We start from the raw sequence: 11,534 nt of genomic DNA, 5'->3' as shown, positions 1-11,534 counted from the left end.
GGTACACAATACCAGAGAAAGGCCAAATTAGCACGCTGGGAACCGGTTCCCACCTAGGGACAACCCGGTTCCCCATACAAAAACACAGAGAATGAAAAATTCATGAAGCTGGGAACCGGTTCCCACCTAGGGACAACCCGGTTCCCCATACAAAAACACAGAGAATGAAAAATTCATGAAGCTAGGAACCGGTTCCCACCTAGGGACAACCCGGTTCCCCATACAAAAACACAGAGAATGAAAAATTCATGAAGCTGGGAACCGGTTCCCACCTAGGGACAACCCGGTTCCTGGCGTATAAAAACAGAATTTTGCACACTTTTGAAACCTTGGAGCCGTTCGCACTCAATCCAAAAACGTACCAATTCGAGATTAATCACAAACAAACATCAAATATCATGGTACACATGCATTCACACATCAAACGATCCACATGTCAACAATTATGCCAAGTGCGACGCGTCAAACAAAGCAAATATCAATCGAGAATATGGCACATGCATTTATACGAACACGTTGAGTACATCGCAAGCAACACAAATTATCAACAACAATTATACACACAAAATCACCAACAAATCACATATTCAACCACGAGTAACACAATTCATCATCAAATCCGCATGAACACGATCAATTCGAGCAAAAAATACACAAATTCACCGATCAATCATCATCAATCATCCATTAATCAAGAACAAGAGGTAGATCTAGATTTGAATTCACATATAATCAACAATTAAGCACTTAATTCAAGGTTCAAGGCTTACTGGATGAAGATCCAAACCGAAGCGCGAACACGAACACGATAACGATACGAACGCGAACACGACACGAACTCGAAAACGAAATCCGGAATGAGGGAGAGAGAGAGAGAGAGAGGCGCGCCACTCTATGTGGAGAGAGGAAGAGAAATTCGAACTTTGATCCTTGATTCTTCAATCCATGTTCTTGATCTTGATGAAATTTGATGAATATTGATGAAAGTTTTATGTAATTTGTGGTTTTGATTCAAGAGAATTGAGAGAGAGTTGAGAGAATGTGTTTATGAAGAAATGGTGAATTGAAATTATGAGAGTTCCCCTTGATTTGTGAAGAGCAAAATGTTTATATATTGTCAACGCGAAATATCCAAATTGCCCTCGGTGCGTCTTACTTTAGCTCGTTTTTAAGGAAACTCGGTTCGGCTCCGAATTCCGGAACGAAACCAATGCCACTGTGAAGATGACCAAATTCGTGATTCATCGCCGCGAGAGTCGTCTCAATCCGATAAGCGATGAAGAAAATACGCCCGTTTGAATGACGAGAAACGCCGATTCGTCTGGTCCGACTGTGCAGAATTTTGTGAGTACCGCTCAAAGAACTCGATAAAACCCTATCTTCGGTTCAAAATCTGAACAAGCATGTGTGACGAAGAAACAAAGCTAACAAAATTTCCAAGAAAATGCCGCCGGAATGGACTTCATACGATAAAAATCGAAGAAGTTATGAATTTTCAAACTCGGCGCGACATACTCGAAAACACCCTTTTTACCGAAACAACGCGACGATCCTTAAAATTCTGGGAATTTTCCATGCATAATTGGCCTTCGGTCCGAACATATGAAATCTTGTTAATGATGTTATGGAGCTCCAGTTAAATTTTCAAGTGAATCCGACGAGCGGATTAGGAGATATGAATTTTCTGAGGTCTGAAACCCTACATTCAGCATTGTTTTTCACTATGAAATCCCAAGTAATTTGCAAATCTGGCCACCTTCCTCAAAGAATTGGCTTCCGAGCCGAACACGAAAGTTATAGATATCGTCAAAACAGTCAGGACAACGCGGGAACTTAGCTCATATCACCTTCCAAATATGACTTGCGAATTTTCTCGTATTTCCACTGTTTAAACCATTTTTCACGCCTTTCTTCTTAAACCCATGAAAACTCTTTATTATTTTTCTTCAATTTTTGAATGACGAAATAAACGTCATTATTAACTTATAGCTCAAATAAAGAGGGCAAATTTTGGGGTGCAACAAATAGCAACTAAAGGTGTGCCATGAATGAAACACGTACCTTTAATCAATCTGTCTTCTGGAGTAGTCTCTGACCCGATCAAAGCAAAAACCTTTCCTCCCGATTGGTTCTTCTTTGGCTTGGTACAATTCGGACTAATGTGACCCTCTTCACCACAGTTGTAACAAGTCACAACCCTCTTCTTACAATCAGCAGCAATGTGGCCTACTTGGTCACACTTGTAACACTTCTTATGATCAAGCTTACACTCGTTCCTACGATGTCCCATCTCACCACAATTATAGCATCTTACACGAGCACTGGAATCTCCCCCACTGGGTTTCTTCCAATCAGCAGACTTACCTCTACCATATGGTTTACCTCTATCCATAGGCTTCTTACCCTTTTTGTTAACTAACTCGCGAGAGTGAGATGACTTCAGCTTGATGTTATCCTCTTCAAACATCCTGCTACAGTCCACTAGGTCAATAAACCTCCGAATCCTCTGGTACCTAATGCCCTGCTTGATCTCATCACGAAGGCCATTCTCAAATTTGACACATTTGGAGAATTCGCTGGCTTCATCATTGTTGTAATGCACATAGTACTTTGCCAGCTCCACAAACTTCGCAGCATACTCTGGTACCGTCATATGACCTTGAACCAATTCCAGATATTCAATCTCTTTTCTGCCCCTAACATCCTCAGGAAAATACCTTCTCAGAAATTCCCTTTTGAATATAGCCCAAGTGACTTCCATACCATCAGTATCTAGTTCAGCTCTGGTTGCCAACCACCAGTCATCAGCCTCTTCCGACAGCATATTTGTGCCATACCTCACCTTGAGATTCTCAGCACAATCGATGACTCTGAAAATCCTCTTGATCTCCTTTAGCCATTTCTGAGCACCTTCAGGATCATGCGTGCCTTTGAACAATGGAGGATTGTTCCTCTGAAAATTCCTCAACTGCCTTTCAACACCAATCCCTGCTCCTACAGCATTTCCTCCGAGCACACCAGCAATCATGCCCAGAGCCTCAGCGATAGCATCATCATTTCTTCCTCCTCTTCCAGCCATTGTTCTGCTTAATCACAAACAATCCAGTCAGAACAAAAGTATCGGCAAATAACTCGTATTAGTCGCATACACAGGAAAGACTGACACTAAGACTCTGGTCACCACGACCGACTATGCTCTAATACCACTATTGTAACCCCCCTCTAATAACCCACACCAATTAAACAATTATTAATCAGAGTAACATGTAAGAGGCGTCACAATTCATAAATAGAATAAAACACAAGTTCGGCACATGTCATGCATCCACTGAAAACAGCTGGAATTATAACTCATTAAATTAAATCATGTTTACACAGCAGAATTAAAATCGTCGAGTCAACATTCGTCATTAATGTATCAGATTTCAAACAACATAAACAAATAGAGTTATAATCAAAACTCAAAACATCGCGTCCCCAGTGTTACATCTACCAGAGCATGACACCGACACGACAACTAAATTGACTTATGAGCTAATCCTCACCAAGTCACGCCGCTATCCTCAATCTGAAAATGACAACAAGTAAGGGTGAGTCTCATCACAGTTAACCAATGTTATTGCATCATAAATAACAATATATCATAGTTATAACATTCACCTAATTGTTTCATATTCAGACTCACCATCATCACACTTCCACAGACATCAAGTCATCACATAACATATATTATCCTGTTATAAAATCATGCACATGTATGAAACTGACACTATGCATGTGGTACCAAACATCACCAGTGGGAAGACCCACCGACCGATCTATCATCATCCAGATCCGGCCCTGCCAGCACAAATTCCACACAATGGGAATTCTGCCCTTCACTGTATCCTCTCATCATTAGGATACAGCCCTCATCAAATGATTATGAATGCATGCAAACATATATACAACATACTATCATCATCATCATACTATGAGTAGCATCATCTTATACTCATTCATCATCATTCGTCATCATCATCATCATTAACAAGTATGTTCAATATATATATATATATATATATATATATATATATATAATTGCATCACTCAATAAATCAGACAACAATATCTCATACAGATTCATCAGTTTAAAGTCACACGTCATCAGACTTTCAAAATCACAAAACAGCAAAATCTGCAGGTCACGCTGACCATACGCGTACCATACGCGTACCAGCAGAGACAAAATTTCAGAGTACACAAACAACATACGCGTATCATACGCGTATGGACAGAATCATTTTTCCACACAAAACATGTACATACGCGTACCAGCCAGGCATACGCGTATCAACCAGGTACCATACGCGTACCATACGCGTATGAGCAGAAGGTGCAACCTGATGCACACATGGGGAGCGTATCATACGCGTATCATCCCCTCCATACGCGTACCGTACGCGTATCATGCGAAAATGAGCAGCAGTTCTCAGAACCTACGACTTACCCATTCGTCTTCCTCGCGAATACACCTGCACAGTCTGCGATTTGGGTCCTAAAACCAGAAAATTCACATTCTAACAGCACAAGGATTCACCCAATATCAACAGTATATGATTCTATAATCGATCTTATTCATCATACTCTAAATCTTCTCAGTTATTAGGGATTTAACAGCCATAGATCCAATCCAAATGATGAACACCAACAGAAAATCCAGAATATATAATCAATTAATCTGAACAATACTCCTATTCCATACTATCATTCATAATACGATAATAGAGATTAAGTGGAGAGTCTCCCCTTACCTTAGACAATTTCTTGATCTTTGGTCTCTCCCTCTTCAGTTCTCCTTCACGTTCTTCGTTCCCAAAACTTCTGTTCTTTCATGTTCTTTCTTTCTTTCCCAAGTTCCAATTGTTTTATGAAAAATAATAATAAAATTAGTAAAAAGGATTACTATATCACACCTCCTTCTTTTACTATTTCCTCACATGGCCCAATTTCCATAAACCATTATTTTCACTAAAATCCTTAATAATTCTAATTATTAATTCAATATTCCAATTAAATTAATATTAAAATTATACGGGTGTTACATCCTAGAGCAAAGCAAGCTTGGGACAAGCTTATTCCTCCTCAAATCCTTGGCAGATTGTTTTCTACAGAATTGCAGGAATGGATTCATCTAAATTTAAATGTGCAAGGCTATGACTTAGAGTGGGGAAATACATGGGCTACGGCATGTCATGCTAACTGGGAGTGGAGAAATAAAGAGATTCATGTGGATGATTTTGCAAGGCCTCTAGAGTCTGGTAGTATTATTGCGAATAGAGTTCGAGAATATGGAAATGCAATTATGCTGCAAATTGTAGCTTTAGGAAGGAAGCAGAATATTGAGATAACACAGTGGTCTCCTCCTAGAGTTGATTTTGTTAAGCTGAACGTGGATGGTGCGTGTGGTAATGGGAATCTTGCTGATTGTGGTGGGATTATCCGGGACAACCACGGTAACTGGATTTGTGGGTTCTCCAAATTCATTGGCATGTGCAATGTCTTTTTGGCGGAAGTTTGGGGAGTGTTCGAAGGGCTGAAGCTTTCGTCGTCAAAAGGGCTTAGGAAGGTTGTTTTGAATATTGACTCCAAGCGGGTTGTAGAGGTCATCAATCAATCTGATACGAATAACCGCTCAGAGCTTCCGTTGATCCGACATATTCGTCTGTTAATTGCTAAGCACGAGGTGTTGGAAATTGTGCATGCTGGGAGAGAAACAAACTCTGCTGTTGACCACCTTGCTAAGCTGGGGAGGAAGTCTAAGGGTGGCCTCAAGTTCTTTGAAGAGGCTCCTGATAGTTTAAAACCATTTCTCCGTTCTGATATGATTGATAGTTACCCTCCTAGAGTTTTTGCTGTGTAGTTTCTCTTGTTCTTTGGGCCTTTGGCCCTCCTTCTTCCCAAAAAAAAATATGAATAGCCGAGTGGGAGATAAATTGTTAGATTTTCAATGTGGCAGGGGTATGATTCCTGCAGCCATCTATGTTTTTTGACTTATAATTTTGGCAGTGTTTGAACAAAACTAAAAAAAGTAATACAAATACCTCAACATAAGTATCGAACCCCACAACCTATTAACGAAAACTAACTACTGCAACCGCTGGGACAATATTGTGATATTAGTCTTAGTTTTCAACAAACAATATATATAAAATATTCTATTATATTACTAAAGCCCATCACCCAATTTTTGAGGCCCCATTTTTTTGAGGCCCTGAGCTGTGGGCCTGGTTGCCCTGGCCCAGGGCCGACTCTGGTTATTATATCGTTCTAAGGATGGACCGTACTTTTTATACGCTTAAAAAAATTTTTTTATCGATCTAACAATTTTTAATTTTTAATATTTTATCTAATTTAGTTTAACATACTCATATAAAGATTGTCATTCCAGAAGAATGACACCTATAATTTTAACGCATCCCAGAAGGATGGTTATATATATCTTTTTAGAGAATTGTTTATAACAAATAACATTATATAGTTCCTGAAGAACTGATAAAGCATTCAATTTCCTGAAGAACTTATAAAATAAAGCATTCACAAAGGATAGCAAAATAACATTGTATAGTTCCCGAAGAATTTATAATGCTCTATTTGCTATTTTTCGTTTAAGACGGACCAATTTCTTTTTGTTTCTCCTATAGAAAGGAAATGAAAATATGTAAAATGTAATTTGTCACTAAATTGATATTTTTTATCGACAATTTTAAGACTAATCTGACAATCTAGTTTTCTATTGTGTTATTTCTAAATATTGGAATTTACAAAAGTGTTATTTTACATATTAATGTTGCCTTTATGATAATTATCTCATTATAGTAATCTTTTTATTTTTATGATAGAACTACTAAGTATGTCAAATCTTACTAAATTGGATTTTGGGGCTCTTGATATTTCGGGAAAGAATTATTTGACATGGGCTCTAGACGCCCAAATTCATTTAAGCGCAGAAGGTCACTGTGACACTATTAAAGAAGGAAATAAATCATCTAATCAACAAAAGGCAAAAGACATGATATTCCTTCGTCGTCACCTTCATGAGGATCTTAAAAATGAATATCTTACTGTAACTGACCCACATGTCTTGTGGAAAAATTTGAAAGATAGATATGATCATCAAAAAACGGTTATCCTACCAAAAGCTTGATATGAGTGGGTGCATTTACGTTTGCAGGATTTTAAAAGTGTAAGTGATTATAATTCTGCAATGTTTAGAATAACTTCTAAGTTGATATTATGTGGAGAAAAAGTAACTAATAAAGATATGTTAGAAAAAAACATTTTCCACTTTTCATGCATCCAATGTGCTCTTGCAGCAGCAGTATCGAGAAAAAGGATTTAATAAATATTCGGATCTAATATCTTGTCTTCTTGTGGATAAGCAAAATAATGAACTATTGATGAAAAATCACGAGGCCCGTCCCACTGGTACAGCTCCATTCCCAGAAGTGAATGTGGCAAGGCATGACCACTATAGGAAAAATTATGGCCGCAGTCGTGCATGCGCACGGGGTCGTGGTCGTAATTATGCTCATGGTCTTGGTTTTGATCGTGGTCGCAATAGAAATCATAAAAATACATATGTTTTGCACTCTTTTTCCCTTCACCATGGTTTTGTCCCACTGGGTTTTCCTGGTAAGGTTTTTAAAGAGGCAATTCATATTCAAAGGATATTGTACTCTTTTTCCTTCACTAGAATTTTTTCCACTGGGTTTTTTCTAGTAAGGTTTTAACGAGGCATATCCTCAATGGACATCCAAGGGGGGTGTTATGAATAAATATTATTGTGGATGTCCATATATATTCTTATCTTTCATCTTCATATTCCCTATTAAATGGTATAGTAAAGTTATGATTTTTTACCTTCCTAATGTCCTATAAATAAGGACCACATTGCAATGTAAAGAAGAACTTCTTGAAGAAGATAATAGAATACCACTTTCTCTCTTACTTTCTCTACTACATTTCTATATTGTTTTCGTTAATTTGATAACACTATCAAATATTTTGGAGCATATGTTCCAATTTTAAAAACATACCCTTAATAAAAAATAGAAAAGTAAAAAAGAGTTATATTTAATTTAAATTGTAAATAATATTAAAAATAAGATATAATAAGAAATCATTTATAAATATTTAGATAAAATTTGACTCATATAAATACAATTTTTGTTTTTTTTTTTGTAGAGTTCTTCTATTTATAAAGAAATTTGTACTATTTAGTAAAGAGAAATAGTTTTTTTTGAACAATCTCACAGTGTTAATAACACAGAGTTTTGTTTAATAAACAACGTAAAATTAAAATTGTAAAGTGTTATGAGTATATGTTGTTCCTTTGATTGACTGGTTTAGTTAAAACAACACGAGCATCAAGATTTTGTGAAGATGCATCATGTGGGACAAGATGTTTCAGCATGTGTGTCGTATTTCACCTCAGTTTGTAAGCCAATATTCGTGAGTAAGTCTGAGCGTGATTTTGGGTGATTCCAAGAAGATTTGTTGTTGTATCTTTCAGTAATATGGTATTTAGTAAGATTTGTTAAAAAGAAATCTTCTCCTTTGAACTAGAAAATCATATCAAAACTCCCCTCCTTCAACAAAGTGATAAGACCACCAGATTGACCTACAGAATTAAAGTATAACCAACCCATATTCTCCTTACTCCACGAACTAACCACTATAACAGAATCAACAACAGACATTTTGGATTCTTGAATAAGTAAAATATCGGCTTTACCTTGTTTGATGATTTGACTAATTCTCTTCATTTTCACAACACTACCACCCCTCTAATATTAAGAGAACCTGTGATCATTTTCCCGACGTGTTGGACGCCTTCAAAACATGCCTCCTCTCTTTATCACTCTTTTCCATATCTTCTATCTTCTTCTTATAATCCTTGTCAGCACCAACAGTTACAACGCCAAGATTCGATATCGACTTCCAAACCTTCTCCCCTACACTAGATTCAACATTCTCCTAGAAATGAGAGTTACAATGAATTATGTAGGAATCACTAATCAAGTTGCTACATAGAATAGCCCCGATAGAAAACTTATCCTCCTCTGCCGGTTCGACTATCGACACCGACGTAGATGGATTGATAAAAGGAACCTTCAGGCAATTAAAAACGGGGAGAAACGAGGATGGGCCTGATACCACATTGGGAGAAAAAGAAATACCTAGGTCAAGAACTCTCAAAGACCTCTTCTTGGGCTTAAGTTTCTTTTCAGATAAAGGCCCACTCACTTCATAAATGCATTTATCCTTTTTTACCTTGGGTAAAACTTTTTTGCCTTGCACTCTTTTAACCTTAGGTTTAAAAAATGTGTCAATAGAACAACAAACCTTTGTACCCAAAGATTCAGGAGAATAAAAGTTACCATTTAGGGACCTACCACCTTTAAACCTGTGAGCAGATACTTCCTTCGCCTCCCCTATAGCAGCATCGAAATTACCGCCTAGATCCTCCTTTCTTACTGCTTGAGTAGGTTCAGACTCTCTGCCAACTGCTTCCTTCTTTCCCACAAAATTTGAAGTGACTTCATCAACTTTAATGACATCGTCCATAGCTTCAACGTTAGCTTCTGAGTTGTTGGAGGAAATCTCAGGAACATCTTCCATTTTATTTCCTGATGCCTGATTGTACCAACTATTCTCAGAATCCTAAGAGGAGGCTTTTGAGACAAAAAAAATATATTCTTATTCTAGTTCATTGTGATACGAAAGGGGTCATAAGAATATTTGGCCATTTTAATTCTAAAGGGTTCACCATTAATCTTCACATTGAAAGTCTCATTCAACACTGTTGCACACGTAGTTCTAACCATGACCCTAGCAATGTCCATGTCCTTTGCCTTCAAGGTATTCTCATTGGAACAAACATACTTACTATAATATTAGCCAAAAGTTCAAAGAAGTTAAAATTCCAAGAATGGCAAGGAACACCGTAATCCCTTAACCACATGAATTTCTCCTTTCCTACATCATCTTCCCTTCATTCCTTTGTGTCATAAAACCACCGATTCCACCAAATTTTTCCTTCCTTAATCAAGTCTCTAATTTCACCTTCCTCAACTTCTTCTAACAAGCAAAGGTTAGCTCCGAGATGAGTGCTCTTAATCGAGAAATAACATTCCATGCATCCGTTAATTTTTTCAATATCACGCTAGCTTTTACCATTTTTTTATCTTCATCCTTGATTTGTTTGGTCCCTACCGCAGGTTTAAGTTGACTTCTCACATTATTTCTGATGTGATACTTATAAAGTAATGCTTATGAAGTAGGAAACACTTTTGCAACCAAACTCATCAATGCGATATCGCGATCAATAACAATGACCTTCGACGTGTTTTTATTTGTCCTTCAACATTGTCCAACAAACTTCTAAAGCCCAAGAAAAGTTGTCCTCTTTTCGATTTCAAAAAGTGCAAACCCAACAGAATAAGTCTTTTCGATAGAGGTAACACCAACAATTTCTAATAGTGGAAGCATGTACTTGTTGGTCTTATACGTTGAATCAATGATGAGTCATGTGGGAAATGTGTTGAACAACTTTATGGAATTAGGATGAGTCCAAAATACATCTCGAACAGTTTCTCCATCCTCGCACACTTCAGGCATAAGACAACGCACAATGGGATGAATGACAAACCTGTGGAACATATCATGATTATGTGTACCACAATCACATTAAATCCCACATTTATTATTTTTCAAAACATATCCATGCAACTTAAAAGAACAGACTCATTTCCTCGAATCAGGGTCATCTCGTTTCAACTTCTAGAGAGGAGTTGTGTACTTTTCATTTCTTTTGCATCTCATTGTCACAAATGCAAGTCTTCTATCTAAATCATTAGATGGCCTTTCAATTGCAACACCAACCCCTAATTTGGATGTCTTTGTGCAGATCTATTGGATCGTCTGATCACAGACATTAAACTCTTGTCAATTTGAAAATAAACTTTCGCATGACCTCCACTAGAATTCAGAAATGTATTTTGGTACTGAATGTTCATTTACAAGCTCAGAAACTAGATTAATGTGAGCAATGAGGAATGAAATACATGAAAATTACCTTAATTTCCAACTTGTTTTGCTCATATTTATGTGATAAAACATAAGAATGATGTTTTGGAGTGCAAAACTAGATTGATAATGAAATGACATTTTTAAGGGGTTTTGAGAGAAGAAAAATAGTTCATCACGAGGGAGAAGAACATGTAAGGTGTTTTATTAAAAATCCTGCTTCATGAATTCGGAAATACACTTCCAGAATTGTGACTAACATGTAAAGGTGACATTTTTTCAAATGCCTGCTTCACAAATTCTGAAGTATACATCTAAATTTGTCATTGAATTGCTAAATTAGAAAATTTTTTGATAGGGTTAGTCCGAAGATACATTTCTAGACTAAATTTATAAATTAAAAAAAAAAAAGCGTGAGTCATACTTAAGACGTGTTTTGGTGTGAAATGGTGTATCCGAAAATA

This window comes from Vicia villosa, unplaced genomic scaffold (assembly GCF_029867415.1).
Source record: "Vicia villosa cultivar HV-30 ecotype Madison, WI unplaced genomic scaffold, Vvil1.0 ctg.001616F_1_1, whole genome shotgun sequence".
In the NCBI taxonomy this organism is placed as follows: Eukaryota; Viridiplantae; Streptophyta; class Magnoliopsida; order Fabales; family Fabaceae; genus Vicia; species Vicia villosa.
This window is presented reverse-complemented; position numbering follows the sequence as displayed.